We start from the raw sequence: 20,063 nt of genomic DNA, 5'->3' as shown, positions 1-20,063 counted from the left end.
AAATGTCTGGCTGGGCCAAGAAGCCCCCAGCCTCCGTAACTCCTATGTAACTCTCAGCTTAAACACCTTCCATGATACCGCTGATCTGGTTTGGGGCCTGGTGGGTTTATACTCTTTTGGCACTCTATAGGTTCCCAACTTCCAAAAACATATCATATGCTTGTCAGTTGATGAATGAATAAATAAAATATGGTGCATCGACACACTGGAATATGACTCGCCCATGAAAAGGATCAAGGCTCTGACACACGCTACCACGTGGGCAAACCTTGAACACATCACGCTCAGTGAAAGACGCCAGACACAAAAGGCCACACAGTGTAGGATTCCATTTATATGAACGCGCCAGTCCACGAGACCGAAAGTGGGTTCGTGGTTGCCAGGGGCTGGGGGAGGGGATGGGAGAGGGACTTTTAATGGATGTGGGATTTCTTTGTAGGGTGATGAAGATGTTCTGGAATCTGATAGTGGTGATGGGTATACAACCCTGTGTATATAAAACCACTAAAACCCACTGAATTTCATGCTTTCAGTGAGTGAATTGTATGGTATATGAACTATCGCTCCATGAAGCTGTTATTAATTTTAAAAGCACCATAATTGCAATGAAAAGTTTGGTTAGGATCTGTCTGTCTGATTCTAGGTTCCTGGAGGTCTGGTATAATGTGAGTTTTACTCAGTACCGCATCCTCCAAAGGCCGAGCCCATAGTAGGTGGCTCATTAAATCTCTCAAAATGAGCTACGTTTACACCAGGGTCTCTCCCCCTTGGCACTGCGGACCTTGTGGCTGGATCACGCTCTGTGGTTTGGCTGTCCTGCACGTGCTGAGCAGCGTCCCTGGCCTCCACCTACTCCATGCCAGGAGCACCCTCCTCGTCAGTCCTGACAACTACAGATGTCGCCAGACATTGCCTAGTGTCCTCTGGGGGCAAATTGCCCATGGCTGTGAAACATCCATTTAGAGGTACCAAGGTTTTGAATTTGGGGTGCTGCGTGGGACTTTAGAAGTCCCCACGTAAAGGCTGGCCCCCAGGGGGACGCCGCAGGGACGTGCAGGCCTTGGCTGTGTCAGCAAAACCTCAGCCAGCCAGGAGGTGGTGAGCAGGGCTCCCAAACCCACCCAACCGGGGCAAAAAGTAAAGCCACCCTCTACCAAGAGGGGCCGCAGGCAGAAGGGGACCGGCAGGTGAGCCCACAGGACCGAAGGACCAGCTCCCGAGAGGGGAGCCTCAAAGACCGCCTTCACGGCCGGCCAGCGGTGCAGCGACCCCACATCCGAGAGGTCAATGGGAAGACGGGCTGAGGAAGGGGCGGGGCCACGACGCAGGGCGGGGCGAGAGGCAGAGACCCGGAGGCAGAGTCATTGAAAGGAAGGTCCCGTCTCCGAGTCGGGGCGGAGCTTGTGGCGTGGGCGGGGCTTGAAGAGAGAGCGGGCATCTGACTGGGGATGGAGGAGCGACTCCGGGTAAGGGGCGGGGCCTGAGGCTCTGGGGCGGGGCATCTCACGGGCCGGCGGCGTTCGGAGGACTCCCGAAGGTGGCGGCGGGCGGTTATTATGGCTTCGCGCGCGGGGCGCCAGCTCTTACCTCATATCACGGCCCCGCAGCGCCGCCCGCGCCCGGCCCGGCCCTCCTTCCGCCCCGAGCCGCGCCGCGAGGAGCCGGCGGGGCGGCGTCTTGTGCGAACCGGCTCCGATGGCCGCAGAGCGCACTCGTGTCTGTCACGGGGGGCAAGAAGGGGCTCCTGACGTGGGAGCGGGCGCCGGGCCTGTGGGGGGAATGGAGCCCGAACCGTGCGGGTGGAAGTCAGTCCCTGAGGGGACTGCCCCGAGGAGGCTCCGGCGCCAGCTGAAGCAGGGACAGGAGACAGACGGGAGGGCGCCCGGCCGGGCGGGGGAGGGGCGGGAGCTGACCCCTGATGCTGGGGGGAGGGGCGGGAGCTGACCCCTGATGATGGGGGAGCGGCGGGAGCTGACCCCTGATGGGGAGGGGCCCTTTATGGGAAGTTTATTGGCCCCCCCAGCTAGAGCAGAATAGGGTGGGCACAGATCTCGGAGAGCCCAAGTGCTGGGGTGAGGGGCCTGATCTCTTTCCTACAGGAAAGTTGTTTTCATCACATCTCCCCCCGCTTTTGTTAACACTTTGTGAGTAGAACAGGGGGCCTGGGTGGGTTCCTCCCTGGCATCCACCTCTTCCCTGGGGGAGTTCCCTGGGGCTCCCAGAGTCTGCGGCAAGAGCTTCACGTGGGGATCTGGTGCCCCAGAAGGTGTCAGAACAAGGGCAGTCCTGGCTCCATGTGGCCCCTGCAGGAGGGGTCTTCCAGACCCACACTCGGGTCACTCCCTGCTCTGTCTTCCCACCGAGTGGGAACCAGGAGTGGCAAGGCCTGGGGGCAGCCCGGGCAGCCTCAGGCCCTGCTGGCCGTTCACAGGCTGTGTCTCCACAGGGGCGGCTGACGGGGCTGGGTGGAGAGGACCTTCCCACCATCATCATCGTGGCCCACTACGACGCGTTCGGAGTGGCCCCGGTATGTCTGTGTGTCCCCCACGGGGCCGGACCCCATCTCGGTTCAGTCTGCAGATGCACCCACAGTGAGGGCCCTTGACCCGCCTTCTCAGGTCCCATGAGGACCCTCTGGGTGGGTGTCATCGTGTCACTGACATGGAGGGTTTCCAAAATGGGTATAATACGTCAATCCACAGATTGAAGAACCAAACCCCAACTGGGAATAAAAAAGAAAAGAAAAAATCATACTAACGTCCATCGTAGTTAAATTGCTGAAACGAAGGAGATAAAGTCAAATTTCTTTTCTAAAGCAAATTCCCACCCGTATATGTCATGATTACATAATAAATATCAAAATATTCTAGAACTACATATTCATCATAAGAAAATAACGACAAACCTAAGATTCACAGGAGAATGGATATGCTGAACACACACAGAAAAATGAAATCAAATGATCCAGAGAGGGGAAATGACAGAATTGACAGACTAATAAATCTGAAAGCTGTTTATCTGAAAAATAAAAATCAAGCCAAAACCATGTATTCACTTTCAGTCTTTATTTTAATTAAATAACTATGACTCAAATAAAAATACACAAATGTGGGAGTGGAGAAAAACGTAAAGTAGATTTTGAAGAAAGTACAAAAAGAAGGATAATTATTAAAATAGATATTTTATGAATAAGTTTGATACTTTAATGAAAAAGAAAATTTTCTGGCCAAGTATAAATGATAAAATATTGCTAAGTGCCTCCCCCCCCACCCCCAGCCAACTCTCTGGACTGCCTTTCCACTAAGGACTCCCCTCGAATGGCCTACCTCAGGGCCCCCTTGGCTTGATTGGTGCTAACGGCCCCCTTCTGCTAAGAGCCTGCCAGGCCTGCCCCAAGTGCTTCCTTGGCCTGCCCCAGCACTAAGGGGCCCCCTGACTGGCCTGCCCAAGGGACCAATTCTACTGGTCTTCCCCTATGGGTCCCTGAGGCTGGACTACTGGTGAGGGCACCCTGCTGCTTTCTTTCTTTCTTTCTTTTTTCTTCTTGTTTTCTTACATATTTATTTTTGGCTTTTCTTTTATGTTTATTTTTTTTTTCTTTTTCTCTCTTTTAGTATTTTTCCTGTTTTATTTTGTTTTCTGTTTTTTTTTTCCTGTTGTTGTTTGTTTGTTTTGCATATTTTGATTTTTGTATATTTCTGTACATTTTTGCACATTTTTGTACATTTTTTAGGGGGTTTCTTCTTTTGGATTTTTATTTATTTATTTATTTATTGTTAGGGTTTTCTTCTGTGTGGATTTTTTTTTGCTGGGTTTTTCTTTTTGTGGGAGTTTACTTCTTGGGGAGTTTTTGGTTTTCTTCTTTTGGGGTGTTTTCTTTTTGGGGGTTCTCTTTTGGAGTTTTCCTTTTGTTGGGGTTTTCCTCTTTGGGGGTTTCTTCTTTGGGGGCTTTTTGGGGGGTTTTCTTGTTTTCCTGGGGGGTTTTCTTCTTTCTATTGGAGTTTTTTCTATTTGGGTGTTTTTTTCTTTTATGGGGTTTTTCTTTTTGTTAGGGTTTCCTTCTTTGGGGGTTCTCTTTTTGAGGTGCATGGTTTCTTCTTTTTGTTGAGGTTTTCTTCTTTTCTGGAAGTTTTTCTTCTTTTCAGAGGTTTTTCTTCTTTGTAGAGACTTTTCTTTTTTGTGGGGGGTGTTTCTTCTTTTTGTTAGCGTTTTGTTCTTTTCATTGGGATTTTCTTCTTTGGGGGCTTCCTATTGCTGGCACTTTCTTCTTTTTACTGGGGTTTTTCTTCTTGTGGGATTCTTCTTTTATTGTGGGTTTTTTTCGCTTTGTTGCTGTTTTCTTCTTTTGGGGGTGTTTCTACTTTTCCAGTTTTCTTTTGGACGGTTTCTTTTCTGAGAGGTTATCTTCTTATCAGTGGGGTTTTATTTTTGTTGGGGTTTCCTTCATGTGGGGTGGTTTCTGCTTTTTGTTGGGGTTTTCTTATTTTGGGGGGATTTTTCTTCCTTCTGTTGGGGTTCTCTTCTTTTTGTTGCGGTTGTCTTCTTTTGGGTTTTGTTTTTTTCTTCTTTTGGGCAGTTTTTCTTTATGTTTGGGTTTTATTCTTTTTGTAAAGGTTTTCTTCCTTTTTGGGGGGTGTTTTCTTCCGTGTGTTTCTTTTCTGGGTTGTGTGTTTTCTTCTTTTTGGTGTTTTCTGGGTGTCTTCTTTCGAGTATTTTCTGCATGTCATCGTCTTTTGGGTGTTCTCTTCTTTTCGGTGTTTTCTCGGTGTTTTCTTCTTTTGGGGGTTTTCTGGGTGCTATCATCTTTAGGATGTTCTCCGGGTGTTGTCTTTTTTTGGGTGTTCTCTGGATGTTGTCTTCTTTTGAGTATTTTCAGGGTGTTGTCTTCTTCTTTTCGGTGTTTTCTGGGTGCTGTCTTCTTTTTTTGTTTTTTTCCTTTTCTTTTTTAAGTTTTTTTTCATTTTTTCCTTTTTTTGTTTTTTTTTTGATTTTTTTTTTTTTTTAAAGAACAGGGGTCTTAACATGATAAAAGGGTGACTGGGAAGGAGTGGCAGGGACAGGGTGGCAGAGACAGGGTGGCAGGGAAAGGGTGGAAGGAAGAGGGTGGCAGAGACATGGTGGCAAGGACAGGGTAGCAGGAACTGGGAGGGGGCAGAGCCCTGGGCCCCACATCTCAGATGTCCATGATGTTACTGTCACAATACTTTTCTGCTCGATAAAACAATGGAAAGCAGAGATTGTTGCTGAAGCCTTGGTTCTCCTGGCATTTCTGTATGTTCTGCGGCAGCTGTGTGGTCAGAAGGAAGAGAGCAACGAATAGTCACAGGACTGCAGTGCATGACTGGGGTCACCTGTCCCACAGGCTGGAGCTGCCTCTGTGCTGGCTCTGGAACCCCCCCTCAGAGGCTGGTGCCTGTCTCCTAGCCCTTCCTGAATGGGGCAGGGATTCCCATGTCCTTTAGGTCTCCCAGCTTCTCACGAAGCTGGCCCAACTTCTCACGAAGCTGGCCCAACTTCTCAGCCAGCTCCATCTTCACGTGCTGCCCTGAATGCAGTGCACTGGGGACCTCCATGTTCTAATTGGTCTGGATGGAGAGAAGCAGTCGGTGGCCACCTGATGCAGCCGGAGACCCACGGCACAGGGAAGGGGCACGGCACAGGCACACAGCGGGCCCTCCCTGTACCATTTCGTGTGAGGTATCCAGCACCCCATTTTAGAGGTGGGGGAACAAAGGCCCAGGGGGTGAGTGCGGAGGACACGCAGGCAGAATGGGTGACATGCCAGCCCAATGACGCGAGCCTGCAGCTCAGCTTGAAGTGTGCACCTGCCCAGAGCACAGGGGCATAAGCCGTGTAAGGAGTGGCTGCAGGAGGGACAGGCTGCCACCCTCCTCTCTACCCCACAACCATAAAACCAACCCCCTGGGCTGCAGCCACTCACTTGGCTTGGCAGGAGCTTGGACGTTTCAACCATTTTCACCTGGACCTGTAAGGCCGCCTTCTCCATTTCAAGGACGCGAATCTTGCCCTTCAGCTGGGCCTGCTGGTACTTGAGGACTTCATAGTTGTTCCTGTGGCCAGAGGTGGTGGAGAATGTAAAGAACGAGGAAAAGAAAGGACGACTTTTGTCATCAATGCACTGACTTTGCCACAAAACCAGAGGACTATGGCATGGGAAGGGGACACCTGGACTCTCAAGTGCCTGTCCACAGAGAGGACATGAATTGCCTGAGGCCACACACGAGTCACTGGCACAGCTGGGGCCACAGCTTGGCTCTGCACGTGTCCAAACCTGTGCGTCCCCCTCATCGTGCTCACCTCTACCCTCCCACCTCCCACCACAACACCCATGCTGAGGCCCCCCCAGACCTGCCACCCACCGTCCCCCTCCTACTTGTTGTCCTCCAGCTGAAGGAAGAGGGCATCTCGCTCGCTCTTGAGGTTGCGGTAGGACTGCAAATACAGAAAGGCAAAGTCAGGATTCGGCAGGGAGAAGATGGAGTCGGGGCACACGAACACCGACACCTACAGCAACCGTTCAGCGGTGACCTTTCCTCCCCCTGAATCACACTTGACACCTTTTTCAAGGCATTTCCAAGCCCATGTTCTCAGTTGCTTTTCCCAAGACCTCAGTAAGGGTGGAAGAGGCAGGGAAAGAGATCTGATTGACAGCTGGCCGACGGAGGCCCAGGGATAGCCTGTCACGTTGCCATTGTTAGGACTGTCATCACCATGGTCTGACTCTGTATTGCGTGCGGCACCAGGCACCGTGCTAACAATCCATCGAATCCTCACAACCACCACAGGAGGGAGTTACTATCGTTAGCTCCATTTTGTAGATGAAATGCAAGGTATTAGAGGTTAAGTGCTAAGATCACGTACAGCTGGGATGTGAACATCCAGGTCCATCTAATTCTCTAAGCCCATTTTTCCCCCTGGGGGTGGAGGGGCAAGCGTGAGGGCAGGTGGCGGGACTCACCCTCTCGGCGTCCCCCTGCCGTGTGGAGAAGGCGGTCAGACTCCCCTGCAGCTGTTGGATCTCATTTTCCCGGGAGTCCAGGCAGGTCCGCAGATGTTGACATTCTCCTGGAATGACAGAGGTCAAGATGGAACCCAAAGGACTCCCCTGAAGGCCTGTCAAGGCACCAGGTTGAGGGAGGAAGGCTGCCCAGATCCACACCTGCTTTCTGCCGGGCTTCCTGACGAGCATCGGCCAGGGCTCTCTCCATCTCTTCCTTTTCGGACTTTAAGATGGCATTGGTCCGAATCTGAGCCTTTGGGAGAAAAGCCAAACAGGTGGTGAGAGAGGGACAGGAAGGTTCTCTAGGGCACATGAGGGATGCCATAGAGTCCACTCACCTGCAGTTGTTCCCGCAGGGAGTCCAGCTGCTGACACGGACTCTCCTTCTGTAGGAAGAGGAAAGAAACATCTCTTACCAGGGAGGCAGAGATGGAACAGCAAGGGACGAGCCCCAGGAATGCCACGAATGGCCCAGGACAGGCCCACCAGGGAGACCAGATCCTCGGGGACCCCGTGGTGCTGAGGGTGGGGTGCAGGGGGGAGCCTTCTCCAGGTTGGGAGTGGGCAGGACGAGCCTGTGGCCTCTCCATCTCAGTCTGTCCCCAAACCCATCAGACATGGAAGGAGCGAACAAAGAAAACATGTCCCTCTTTCCACTTCATCCAGTTTCCTGGTGCCAGATTTTCCATGTGGAGAGTCACGGGAAGGTGACTGAGGTTGTCCCCTCAGGTTCATTCCCCAGACTGGGAAGTGGTGGGGCCAGGAATGGATTTTCAAGGGAAAGCTCTCAGACCCTATGGGGACGCAAATGGACAAACTGTCCTTGAACTCCCAAGGAAAGAGAATTGGGGTCTTTGTTGGATTCAGAGCTGAACATCTGAATCCTGATTCTCTTTCCATGACAACCACAGAAACCTCTAGAAATGGAGGCTGAGAAAGGAAAGACTACCCTTCTCCCAGCTTGTGATTCACAAGGGTGCATGTATTCACCACGAACCACACACTAAGGACAGGGACTGATCTTAATAGCAGGGATCCAGGAATGAAAAGGACAGGCAAGATCCCTGTCTCCCTGATGTCTCGTGTGTGCCTAGAAATCTTTCATTCTTAGAGCTGCAAGGGACCTTTGACACCCTCTAATTCTATCTCAGGGCACTCAAGCCCAGGCAGGAGAGGTGGCTTGTCCAAAACCAAAGACCAAGCAAAGCAGGAAGTAAGTTAGGGTGGGAACACAGGGCTCCTGACAACTGTCAGCCTAGTGTTTCCAACAGGGCAACAGCCCAGAGCCCATGCGGCAAGGACTCAAGCAGGGGTGTCTGGAGAAAAGAGAGTGGGCAGGCAGGTCAGCAACAGAAAGAGCCATGCTGCATGGTCTGGGGTCCCTCCTGCTGAGAACTAGGCCACCGAGCACCCCATTCTCCCTTGGCACAGGAACCCCCAGCCCCTTTTCTTCAAAGCCCCAAGGGGAAATTGGAGCCCAGGATTGGCAGCGTGGAAACAGGGGATGCCACTGGAGTCTTACCAGTTCCTGCACCACACTCTCTATATAGTTCTTTACTGCATAGGTGGAGTCCAGGACTGCCTGCAGAACTAGGCACTGGCTCTGTGGCACATGAAGAGAGGAGGAGTTGGAGGAGGGTTGGGAGAGAGGTAGAGAGTGCGATCATTAGGGGTGGGGGTGTTGGCTGTTTCAGCTGGCAGCGTGGCCCCCAGCCCCCAGCATGGGAGGTGGTCAGGGAGCTGGCCTGGAGGGCACTTACCTCCAGCTCCTTAATGAAAGTTGAAGTCCTCAAGGCCTCCCCAGTGATGGATGATGGGGGCTGGAAGAGATGAGAGCACACATGGAGATGCTCTGCCCCTCAATGGCTAAGCCCTCTGCTGTCCTTTCTTCCTAACCTGGACCAAGCCCTCCTCCTGTAGCCCCTCTGTGCGCACTTCTCAAGGTCTCACTTCCCCATCGTCCCTCCGCTCCCGAGCACCTCTCATCCTTCAATTTTTATTTTTGGTGGTGGCCAGTACAGGGATTGAGCCCTGGGCCTTGGTGTTGTCAACATTGGGTGGCGGCTGTCTCAGTTGGCAGGGGGGCTCCCAGCCCCTAGCAAGGGAGGTGGTTGGGGGCTGGCCTGGAAGGCACGTACCTCCAGCTCCTGAATGTATGTTGTAGTCCTCAAGGCCTCCCCAGTGATGGATGATGGGGGCTGGAAGAGATGAGAGCACAGATGGAGATGCTCTGCCCCTCAATAGCTAAGCTCTCTGCTGTCCTTTCTTCCTAACCTGGACCAGGCCCTCCTCCTGTAGCCCCTCTGTGCCCACTTCTCAAGGTCTCACTTCCCCATCGTCCCTCCGCTCCCGAGCACCTCTCATTCTGCATTTTTTTTTTGGTGGTGGCCAGTACAGGGATTGAGCCCTGGGCCTTGGTGTTGTCAACATTGGGTTGTGGCTGTCTGAGTTGGCAGGGGGGTCCCCAGCCCCCAGCATGGGACGTGGTTGGGGGCTGGCCTGGAGGGCACTTACCTCCAGCTCCTTAATGAAAGTTGAAGTCTTCAAGGCCTCCCCAGTGATGGATGATGGGGGCTGGAAGAGATGAGAGCACACATGGAGATGCTCTGCCCCTCAACGGCTAAGCCCTCTGCTGTCCTTTCTTCCTAACCTGGACCAGGCCCTCCTCCTGTAGCCCCTCTGTGCGCACTTCTCAAGGTCTCACTTCCCCATCGTCCCTCCGCTCCCGAGCACCTCTCATTCTGCACTTTTTCTTTTTGGTGGTGGCCAGTACAGGGATTGAGCCCTGGGCCTTGGTGTTGTCAGCATTGGGTTGTGGCTGTCTGAGTTGGCAGGGGGGACCCCAGCCCCCAGCATGGAAGGTGGTTGGGGGCTGGCCTGGAGGGCACTTACCTCCAGCTCCTTAATGAAATTTGAAGTCTTCAAGGCTTCCCCAGTGATGGATGATGGGGGCTGAAAGAGATGAGAGCACACATGGAGATGCTCTGCCCCTCAGTGGCTAAGCCCTCTGCTGTCCTTTCTTCCTAACCTGGACCAAGCCCTCCTCCTGTAGCCCCTCTGTGCCCACTTCTCAAGGTCTCACTTCCCCATTGTCCCTCAGCTCCCGAGCAGCTCTTATCCTGCACTTTTTCTTTTTTTGGTGGTGGCCAGTACAGGGATTGAGCCCTGGGCCTTGGTGTTGTCAACATCATCCTGTGCTTCCTGCAACAGGATCCAATGGGACAGCCAAGCTCGTGGTCCATCTGTGTGCACAGTTTCAAGGGAGAAGCTCAGAGAAGAGTCCTATGTCATATCCCGAGCAGAGGGAGATGTAGGATTCCAACCCAGACTTCTTACCCAGTCCCTGACACTTCTTCCATGGTCGTTACCATTATCCCCTACTGCTCCTTGAGGCCCCTGTTCCCAGGAGCCTGACCAGCCAACACTCACCTCCTGAGGTGACTGGCACCTCTCACAAATGCTGGGCTGGGGCCTACTGCCAGTTTTGGTGTTTTTTCCCTCAGCAGTCCTAGCTAGGCCCTTTTTCCGTTGGAACTCTCTCAGCTGTGAAAAGGAAAAGCAGGAGATGTGGAAGCCCCTATGTTTGTCACCTACTTTACAGTTTTTACAAAGTATTCTTACTTGTACCACCTGATTTAATGCCACCAGCAACCCTATAAGGTGTTGTCATGATCACCAAATGGCTGAAGAAATGGACCGATAGCATGATTAGAAAAAGGCAATAATGGAATTGAGCTTCAGTCTTCTGGGGCTTTGTCATGAATCAGCAGCTGCTGGCGGGCCAAATACAAATCAGACATCGGGGCCCTCCCTCACAGAGCTTTGAGAGCTGCACCCCAGTACTTTTCAAACGTTTATGTCAATGTACCCTAATGGCAGAAGTCATGAGGGCACACCCCTAGGGATCTGGGGACCTCACAAAAAGAGGAAAACCCAAGCATCATTTCAGAGAAGTCCATTATGATCTTACAAATCCAGGTGAATGTCACCCCTAAGTACATTAAGAGGTTTTTTCTCTTTCAAAAGAATCAAGCAAATCTGATGCTTCAGAAAGAGGCCCCCTGAGTCCTGTGGCACCCCAGATCAACAGGATCTTGGCAAGATTCAAGCTGTGAAGTTCAGTTGCCCAGGATTTATCCCACAGAAGATAAGCACATCTCCCTCCAGAGAGTAGTGACTGAAAGGCGCTCTGGTCCCAGAATCCTAGGCAATTCTAAGGTGAGATCCAGACTCAGAAATAAATTGTTAAGTGTCTCTAGAGAGTAGAAACCCAGGAGAAAACCAAACCGAACCCGTTCTCCCAACGGTCACCCAGAGATACTGTCCACATTTCTAGCTCACTGGTGAAGTGCAGGCTTTTCAGGTAGGCAATGTCTAAGTAAAGGGGAGAAGGGGAACCAGAAACCTCCCAGGCAGTAATGACAGTTCCTGAGGGATTGTGACACTTCCCAGGGGGATTGGGTCAGTTTGGAATGGGATTGTGAGGTGACAACATTCCACTCCTTCCTACCAATGTCAGAGTCACTGCAACACTGTGGGGAAGTGGAGCACAGAGCCAGGACCGAGGTCCTTGGAGACGGGAACCCAGGGGAGCCAGGGAGCCCAGGAAGGTCTGGTTTGGGGTAGCAGGAGGCCAGGGCTGAGTCCAGGTGGGGAGCCCTGGAAGTAACCTTACTGGCCAAAGTCACCCGGGGACAGCCGGCAAGGGCAGGGTCTGGGCAGCTGAGGGGGCAGGGATGGCTGAGAAGACTTTGGTGGGGGGAGTCAAGAGGCACAGAGGGGCAATCCCCGTGTGCCTCAGAAGTGACACCGAGTCCTGCCCCTGTCCCACCATAGCAGGGGCCTCGGGCTGGCTCCGGGGCTGCGACCCAGCACGTTATACCTTCTTCTTGGCCCTCGCCAATTTCTCCTGTCGGATTTCCTCCGACATTTCGGGGCAGGGAAAAGGAAAGGGGTACTTCCGCCTTATCATGTCTAAGCACTGGACAGTCACTCCCTCCAGCTAAGGCACGGACCAGCGACTGAGCCAGAGCAGCTGGGAGCAGCCGGTGCTAGGCAACAGGTAGGTGGGCGTGGCCTCAATGCTCACAGCCCATTGGTGGATGAGAAAGATGGACGGAATGGGGGCGTGGCCAGAACCCAGGGAAGGGTGGAGTCACAATGAAAGCCGGCCCCGCCCACCCCAGGGAGGGGCCCCTGGGGGAAAGGGGCGGGGCTGTCACTTGGTGCCCATGCAGCTTCTGTGTGACACTTCACGGTGGCCATCACAGAATCTGAGGCACCTGGCAGAGCAGAGAGGCCGTTCTCCAGCCCCCACCCTGGACCCTCCTGTGCCCATTCACCCCTGACCTGGGGCCTCAGGCCCCAGGGCTCAGGAGGTGGGTGAGGAATGGACAGCAGGCAAGTGTGTCACTTTACAGTCCCTTTCCAGACTCCTCACAGCTCTGCCCCAGACTTTCTCATCCCAGAAACCGCCTCCAAAGACCCCCGTCCAGTCCTCCAGATGTTTCTCCACTCGCCCCCTTCCTCAAGGGTGTCTTCACTGATCCCGGGAGCTGAAAATAGGTGTAGCTGGCAGCAGTAGCTTTCCTGTCGGGGGGGGCCTTGAGGAGGGGCCTGAGACTTTGGGGAGTGGTTGGAAACCCAGAGGCACGTCTGGAAACCCGGACCCAGGGAAACTGAGCACCTCCTGTCTCCCGGTGTGGCTGGCGTTTTCCACAAGACATTCTGTGTGTTGTGGAGAAGAACATGGAGCATGAGGAGACGCGCCAAGGGTTCCTACAAGTCAGTGTAAAATCTGCCTGAGTCTCAAAGTGCCTGGGACAGAATGTTTCCCCAGAGGGACAGGGCTGCTGATTGGTCCCTGATGGAGTTTGGATGTGTCGTCCCCTCCAAAACGCATGTGGAAATCTCATCTCCAATGTGGCAGTGTGGAAACTGATTGAGTCATGGGGGCGGATCCCTCATGAATGGATTCATGCTCTCCCTGGGAGAGGGGGATTAATGAGTGAGCTCTCGCTCTATTAGTTCTCGCGAGAGCTGATTGTTTAAAGGACCCTGGAACCTCCCCTCTCTCTCTTGCTTCCTCTCGCCATGTGATCTGCTTGTGCTCGTCAGCTGCTGCCACTTTCCGCCATGAGTAGAAGCAGCCTGAGGCCCATGCCAGATGCAGCTGTCCCAGAATCGTAAGCCAAATAAACCTCTGTTCTTTATAAATTACCCAGTGTCGGGTATCATTTTAAAGCTGCAGGGCATGGGGGCTAAAGCAGCAAGCTGAGACCTCCAGAGGTCACGAGTGGATTTGCCACAGTCTTTCATGCTTGACTAGAGCTACCCACTAGACTTTCCATCCGAGTCTCTGATGGGCCTTCCCTGAGGAAGACAGAAGAAGCAGAGCTGGACGAGCCTCATTACAACTGCGTGTGTGTAGAGAGAGCGGAGAGAGAAGGGGGCAGAAGCCATCCCTGAAGGTGTAATGCCTGAGGATTTTCCGAAATGGGTACAATACGTCAATCCACAGACTCAAGAAACTCCAAGTAGATTGGCAAACCCCAACTAGGATTAAAAAAGAAAGGAGGAGAAAATCATACCAAAGTCCATTATAGTTAAATTGCTAAAAGGAATTAGATAAAGTCAAATTTCTTCTCTAAAGCAAATTCATTCCCTTATATGTCATTACTAAACCAAAAAATTAAGATGTTCTAAAACTATTTATTCATCATAAGAAATTAAGAAAATAATAAGAAACCGAAGATTCACAGGAGAATGGATATACTAAACATAAAAAAAAAAATCAGATTATCAGGAGAAAATGGTAGAATTGACAGATCAATAAATCCGAAAGCTTGTTATTTGAATCATCAAGATCCATCAAAAAACATGCCCTCACTGTCAGTGTTTATTTTTATTAAATAAATTTGATTCAAATAAAAATACACAAATGTGGGAGTGAAAAAAAATGATGTGCCTACAGATCCCAAGGAAACTATGAAAATAAGGATACCTAAGAAATAAACATTTCATAAATAAATTTGATATTTTAAAGTAAAAGTTAACTTCCTGACCAAGTATAAATTATAAAACTTGAGAAAGGGACCCTTATTTGGCCTGCCCCTATTGCTGCCTGGGTTGGCCTGGCCTGGCACTAAGGGAACCGATGGCCTCACCTGCAGCTAAGGGTCCCCCTGATCAGGCTTGCCATAACCGGACTTGTAATGTAAGTGTCCAGTTGTAATGTAACTGGACTTGACTTTTGGCACCTAATCTGTCACCTCAGTGGCTGTACAGAGACCGCTTCCCACTGAAGAAAAATATCTGGTGTCTTCCAAGGTCACAGGTGACAAATGTGACCCATGGCAGTCTTACAAGTTAAAATGTCTGGCTGGGCCAAGAAGCCCCCAGCCTCCGTAACTCCTATGTAACTCTCAGCTTAAACACCTTCCATGATACCGCTGATCTGGTTTGGGGCCTGGTGGGTTTATACTCTCTTGGCACTCTATAGGTTCCCAACTTCCAAAAACATATCATATGCTTGTCAGTTGATGAATGAATAAATAAAATATGGTGCATCGACACACTGGAATATGACTCGCCCATGAAAAGGATCAAGGCTCTGACACACGCTACCACGTGGGCAAACCTTGAACACATCACGCTCAGTGAAAGACGCCAGACACAAAAGGCCACACAGTGTAGGATTCCATTTATATGAACGCGCCAGTCCACGAGACCGAAAGTGGGTTCGTGGTTGCCAGGGGCTGGGGGAGGGGATGGGAGAGGGACTTTTAATGGATGTGGGATTTCTTTGTAGGGTGATGAAGATGTTCTGGAATCTGATAGTGGTGATGGGTATACAACCCTGTGTATATAAAACCACTAAAACCCACTGAATTTCATGCTTTCAGTGAGTGAATTGTATGGTATATGAACTATCGCTCCATGAAGCTGTTATTAATTTTAAAAGCACCATAATTGCAATGAAAAGTTTGGTTAGGATCTGTTTGTCTGATTCTAGGTTCCTGGAGGTCTGGTATAATGTGAGTTTTACTCAGTACCGCATCCTCCAAAGGCCGAGCCCATAGTAGGTGGCTCATTAAATCTCTCAAAATGAGCTACGTTTACACCAGGGTCTCTCCCCCTTGGCACTGCGGACCTTGTGGCTGGATCACGCTCTGTGGTTTGGCTGTCCTGCACGTGCTGAGCAGCGTCCCTGGCCTCCACCTACTCCATGCCAGGAGCACCCTCCTCGTCAGTCCTGACAACTACAGATGTCGCCAGACATTGCCTAGTGTCCTCTGGGGGCAAATTGCCCATGGCTGTGAAACATCCATTTAGAGGTACCAAGGTTTTGAATTTGGGGTGCTGCGTGGGACTTTAGAAGTCCCCACGTAAAGGCTGGCCCCCAGGGGGACGCCGCAGGGACGTGCAGGCCTTGGCTGTGTCAGCAAAACCTCAGCCAGCCAGGAGGTGGTGAGCAGGGCTCCCAAACCCACCCAACCGGGGCAAAAAGTAAAGCCACCCTCTACCAAGAGGGGCCGCAGGCAGAAGGGGACCGGCAGGTGAGCCCACAGGACCGAAGGACCAGCTCCCGAGAGGGGAGCCTCAAAGACCGCCTTCACGGCCGGCCAGCGGTGCAGCGACCCCACATCCGAGAGGTCAATGGGAAGACGGGCTGAGGAAGGGGCGGGGCCACGACGTAGGGCGGGGCGAGAGGCAGAGACCCCGGAGGCAGAGTCATTGAAAGGAAGGTCCCGTCTCCGAGTCGGGGCGGAGCTTGTGGCGTGGGCGGGGCTTGAAGAGAGAGCGGGCATCTGACTGGGGATGGAGGAGCGACTCCGGGTAAGGGGCGGGGCCTGAGGCTCTGGGGCGGGGCATCTCACGGGCCGGCGGCGTTCGGGGGACTCGCGAAGGTGGCGGCGGGCGGTTACTATGGCTTCGCGCGCGGGGCGCCAGCTCTTACCTCATATCACGGCCCCGCAGCGCCGCCCGCGCCCGGCCCGGCCCTCCTTCCGCCCCGAGCCGCGCCGCGAGGAGCCGGCGGGGCGGCGTCTTGTGCGAACCGGCTCCGATGGCCGCAGAGCGCACTCGTGTCTGTCACGGGGGGCAAGAAGGGGCTCCTGACGTGGGAGCGGGCGCCGGGCCTGTGGGGGGAATGGAGCCCGAACCGTGCGGGTGGAAGTCAGTCCCTGAGGGGACTGCCCCGAGGAGGCTCCGGCGCCAGCTGAAGCAGGGACAGGAGACAGACGGGAGGGCGCCCGGCCGGGCGGGGGAGGGGCGGGAGCTGACCCCTGATGCTGGGGGGAGGGGCGGGAGCTGACCCCTGATGATGGGGGAGCGGCGGGAGCTGACCCCTGATGGGGAGGGGCCCTTTATGGGAAGTTTATTGGCCCCCCCAGCTAGAGCAGAATAGGGTGGGCACAGATCTCGGAGAGCCCAAGTGCTGGGGTGAGGGGCCTGATCTCTTTCCTACAGGAAAGTTGTTTTCATCACATCTCCCCCCGCTTTTGTTAACACTTTGTGAGTAGAACAGGGGGCCTGGGTGGGTTCCTCCCTGGCATCCACCTCTTCCCTGGGGGAGTTCCCTGGGGCTCCCAGAGTCTGCGGCAAGAGCTTCACGTGGGGATCTGGTGCCCCAGAAGGTGTCAGAACAAGGGCAGTCCTGGCTCCATGTGGCCCCTGCAGGAGGGGTCTTCCAGACCCACACTCGGGTCACTCCCTGCTCTGTCTTCCCACCGAGTGGGAACCAGGAGTGGCAAGGCCTGGGGGCAGCCCGGGCAGCCTCAGGCCCTGCTGGCCGTTCACAGGCTGTGTCTCCACAGGGGCGGCTGACGGGGCTGGGTGGAGAGGACCTTCCCACCATCATCATCGTGGCCCACTACGACGCGTTCGGAGTGGCCCCGGTATGTCTGTGTGTCCCCCACGGGGCCGGACCCCATCTCGGTTCAGTCTGCAGATGCACCCACAGTGAGGGCCCTTGACCCGCCTTCTCAGGTCCCATGAGGACCCTCTGGGTGGGTGTCATCGTGTCACTGACATGGAGGGTTTCCAAAATGGGTATAATACGTCAATCCACAGATTGAAGAACCAAACCCCAACTGGGAATAAAAAAGAAAAGAAAAAATCATACTAAAGTCCATCGTAGTTAAATTGCTGAAACGAAGGAGATAAAGTCAAATTTCTTTTCTAAAGCAAATTCCCACCCGTATATGTCATGATTACATAATAAATATCAAAATATTCTAGAACTACATATTCATCATAAGAAAATAACGACAAACCTAAGATTCACAGGAGAATGGATATGCTGAACACACACAGAAAAATGAAATCAAATGATCCAGAGAGGGGAAATGACAGAATTGACAGACTAATAAATCTGAAAGCTGTTTATCTGAAAAATAAAAATCAAGCCAAAACCATGTATTCACTTTCAGTCTTTATTTTAATTAAATAACTATGACTCAAATAAAAATACACAAATGTGGGAGTGGAGAAAAACGTAAAGTAGATTTTGAAGAAAGTACAAAAAGAAGGATAATTATTAAAATAGATATTTTATGAATAAGTTTGATACTTTAATGAAAAAGAAAATTTTCTGGCCAAGTATAAATGATAAAATATTGCTAAGTGCCTCCCCCCCCACCCCCAGCCAACTCTCTGGACTGCCTTTCCACTAAGGACTCCCCTCGAATGGCCTACCTCAGGGCCCCCTTGGCTTGATTGGTGCTAACGGCCCCCTTCTGCTAAGAGCCTGCCAGGCCTGCCCCAAGTGCTTCCTTGGCCTGCCCCAGCACTAAGGGGCCCCCTGACTGGCCTGCCCAAGGGACCAATTCTACTGGTCTTCCCCTATGGGTCCCTGAGGCTGGACTACTGGTGAGGGCACCCTGCTGCTTTCTTTCTTTCTTTCTTTTTTCTTCTTGTTTTCTTACATATTTATTTTTGGCTTTTCTTTTATGTTTATTTTTTTTTTCTTTTTCTCTCTTTTAGTATTTTTCCTGTTTTATTTTGTTTTCTGTTTTTTTTTTCCTGTTGTTGTTTGTTTGTTTTGCATATTTTGATTTTTGTATATTTCTGTACATTTTTGCACATTTTTGTACATTTTTTAGGGGGTTTCTTCTTTTGGATTTTTATTTATTTATTTATTTATTGTTAGGGTTTTCTTCTGTGTGGATTTTTTTTTGCTGGGTTTTTCTTTTTGTGGGAGTTTACTTCTTGGGGAGTTTTTGGTTTTCTTCTTTTGGGGTGTTTTCTTTTTGGGGGTTCTCTTTTGGAGTTTTCCTTTTGTTGGGGTTTTCCTCTTTGGGGGTTTCTTCTTTGGGGGCTTTTTGGGGGGTTTTCTTGTTTTCCTGGGGGGTTTTCTTCTTTCTATTGGAGTTTTTTCTATTTGGGTGTTTTTTTCTTTTATGGGGTTTTTCTTTTTGTTAGGGTTTCCTTCTTTGGGGGTTCTCTTTTTGAGGTGCATGGTTTCTTCTTTTTGTTGAGGTTTTCTTCTTTTCTGGAAGTTTTTCTTCTTTTCAGAGGTTTTTCTTCTTTGTAGAGACTTTTCTTTTTTGTGGGGGGTGTTTCTTCTTTTTGTTAGCGTTTTGTTCTTTTCATTGGGATTTTCTTCTTTGGGGGCTTCCTATTGCTGGCACTTTCTTCTTTTTACTGGGGTTTTTCTTCTTGTGGGATTCTTCTTTTATTGTGGGTTTTTTTCGCTTTGTTGCTGTTTTCTTCTTTTGGGGGTGTTTCTACTTTTCCAGTTTTCTTTTGGACGGTTTCTTTTCTGAGAGGTTATCTTCTTATCAGTGGGGTTTTATTTTTGTTGGGGTTTCCTTCATGTGGGGTGGTTTCTGCTTTTTGTTGGGGTTTTCTTATTTTGGGGGGATTTTTCTTCCTTCTGTTGGGGTTCTCTTCTTTTTGTTGCGGTTGTCTTCTTTTGGGTTTTGTTTTTTTCTTCTTTTGGGCAGTTTTTCTTTATGTTTGGGTTTTATTCTTTTTGTAAAGGTTTTCTTCCTTTTTGGGGGGTGTTTTCTTCCGTGTGTTTCTTTTCTGGGTTGTGTGTTTTCTTCTTTTTGGTGTTTTCTGGGTGTCTTCTTTCGAGTATTTTCTGCATGTCATCTTCTTTTGGGTGTTCTCTTCTTTTCGGTGTTTTCTCGGTGTTTTCTTCTTTTGGGGGTTTTCTGGGTGCTATCATCTTTAGGATGTTCTCCGGGTGTTGTCTTTTTTTGGGTGTTCTCTGGATGTTGTCTTCTTTTGGTATTTTCAGGGTGTTGTCTTCTTCTTTTCGGTGTTTTCTGGGTGCTGTCTTCTTTTTTTGTTTTTTTCCTTTTCTTTTTAAAGTTTTTTTTCATTTTTTCCTTTTTTTTTTTTTTTTGATTTTTTTTTTTTTTAAAGAACAGGGGTCTTAACATGATAAAAGGGTGACTGGGAAGGAGTGGCAGGGACAGGGTGGCAGAGACAGGGTGGCAGGGAAAGGGTGGAAGGAAGAGGGTGGCAGAGACATGGTGGCAAGGACAGGGTAGCAGGAACTGGGAGGGGGCAGAGCCCTGGGCCCCACATCTCAGATGTCCATGATGTTACTGTCACAATACTTTTCTGCTCGATAAAACAATGGAAAGCAGAGATTGTTGCTGAAGCCTTGGTTCTCCTGGCATTTCTGTATGTTCTGCGGCAGCTGTGTGGTCAGAAGGAAGAGAGCAACGAATAGTCACAGGACTGCAGTGCATGACTGGGGTCACCTGTCCCACAGGCTGGAGCTGCCTCTGTGCTGGCTCTGGAACCCCCCCTCAGAGGCTGGTGCCTGTCTCCTAGCCCTTCCTGAATGGGGCAGGGATTCCCATGTCCTTTAGGTCTCCCAGCTTCTCACGAAGCTGGCCCAACTTCTCAGCCAGCTCCATCTTCACGTGCTGCCCTGAATGCAGTGCACTGGGGACCTCCATGTTCTAATTGGTCTGGATGGAGAGAAGCAGTCGGTGGCCACCTGATGCAGCCGGAGACCCACGGCACAGGGAAGGGGCACGGCACAGGCACACAGCGGGCCCTCCCTGTACCATTTCGTGTG

Source organism: Cynocephalus volans, chromosome 10, assembly GCF_027409185.1.
Source record: "Cynocephalus volans isolate mCynVol1 chromosome 10, mCynVol1.pri, whole genome shotgun sequence".
NCBI lineage: Eukaryota > Metazoa > Chordata > Mammalia > Dermoptera > Cynocephalidae > Cynocephalus > Cynocephalus volans.
Note: the sequence above shows the minus strand (reverse complement) of the source record.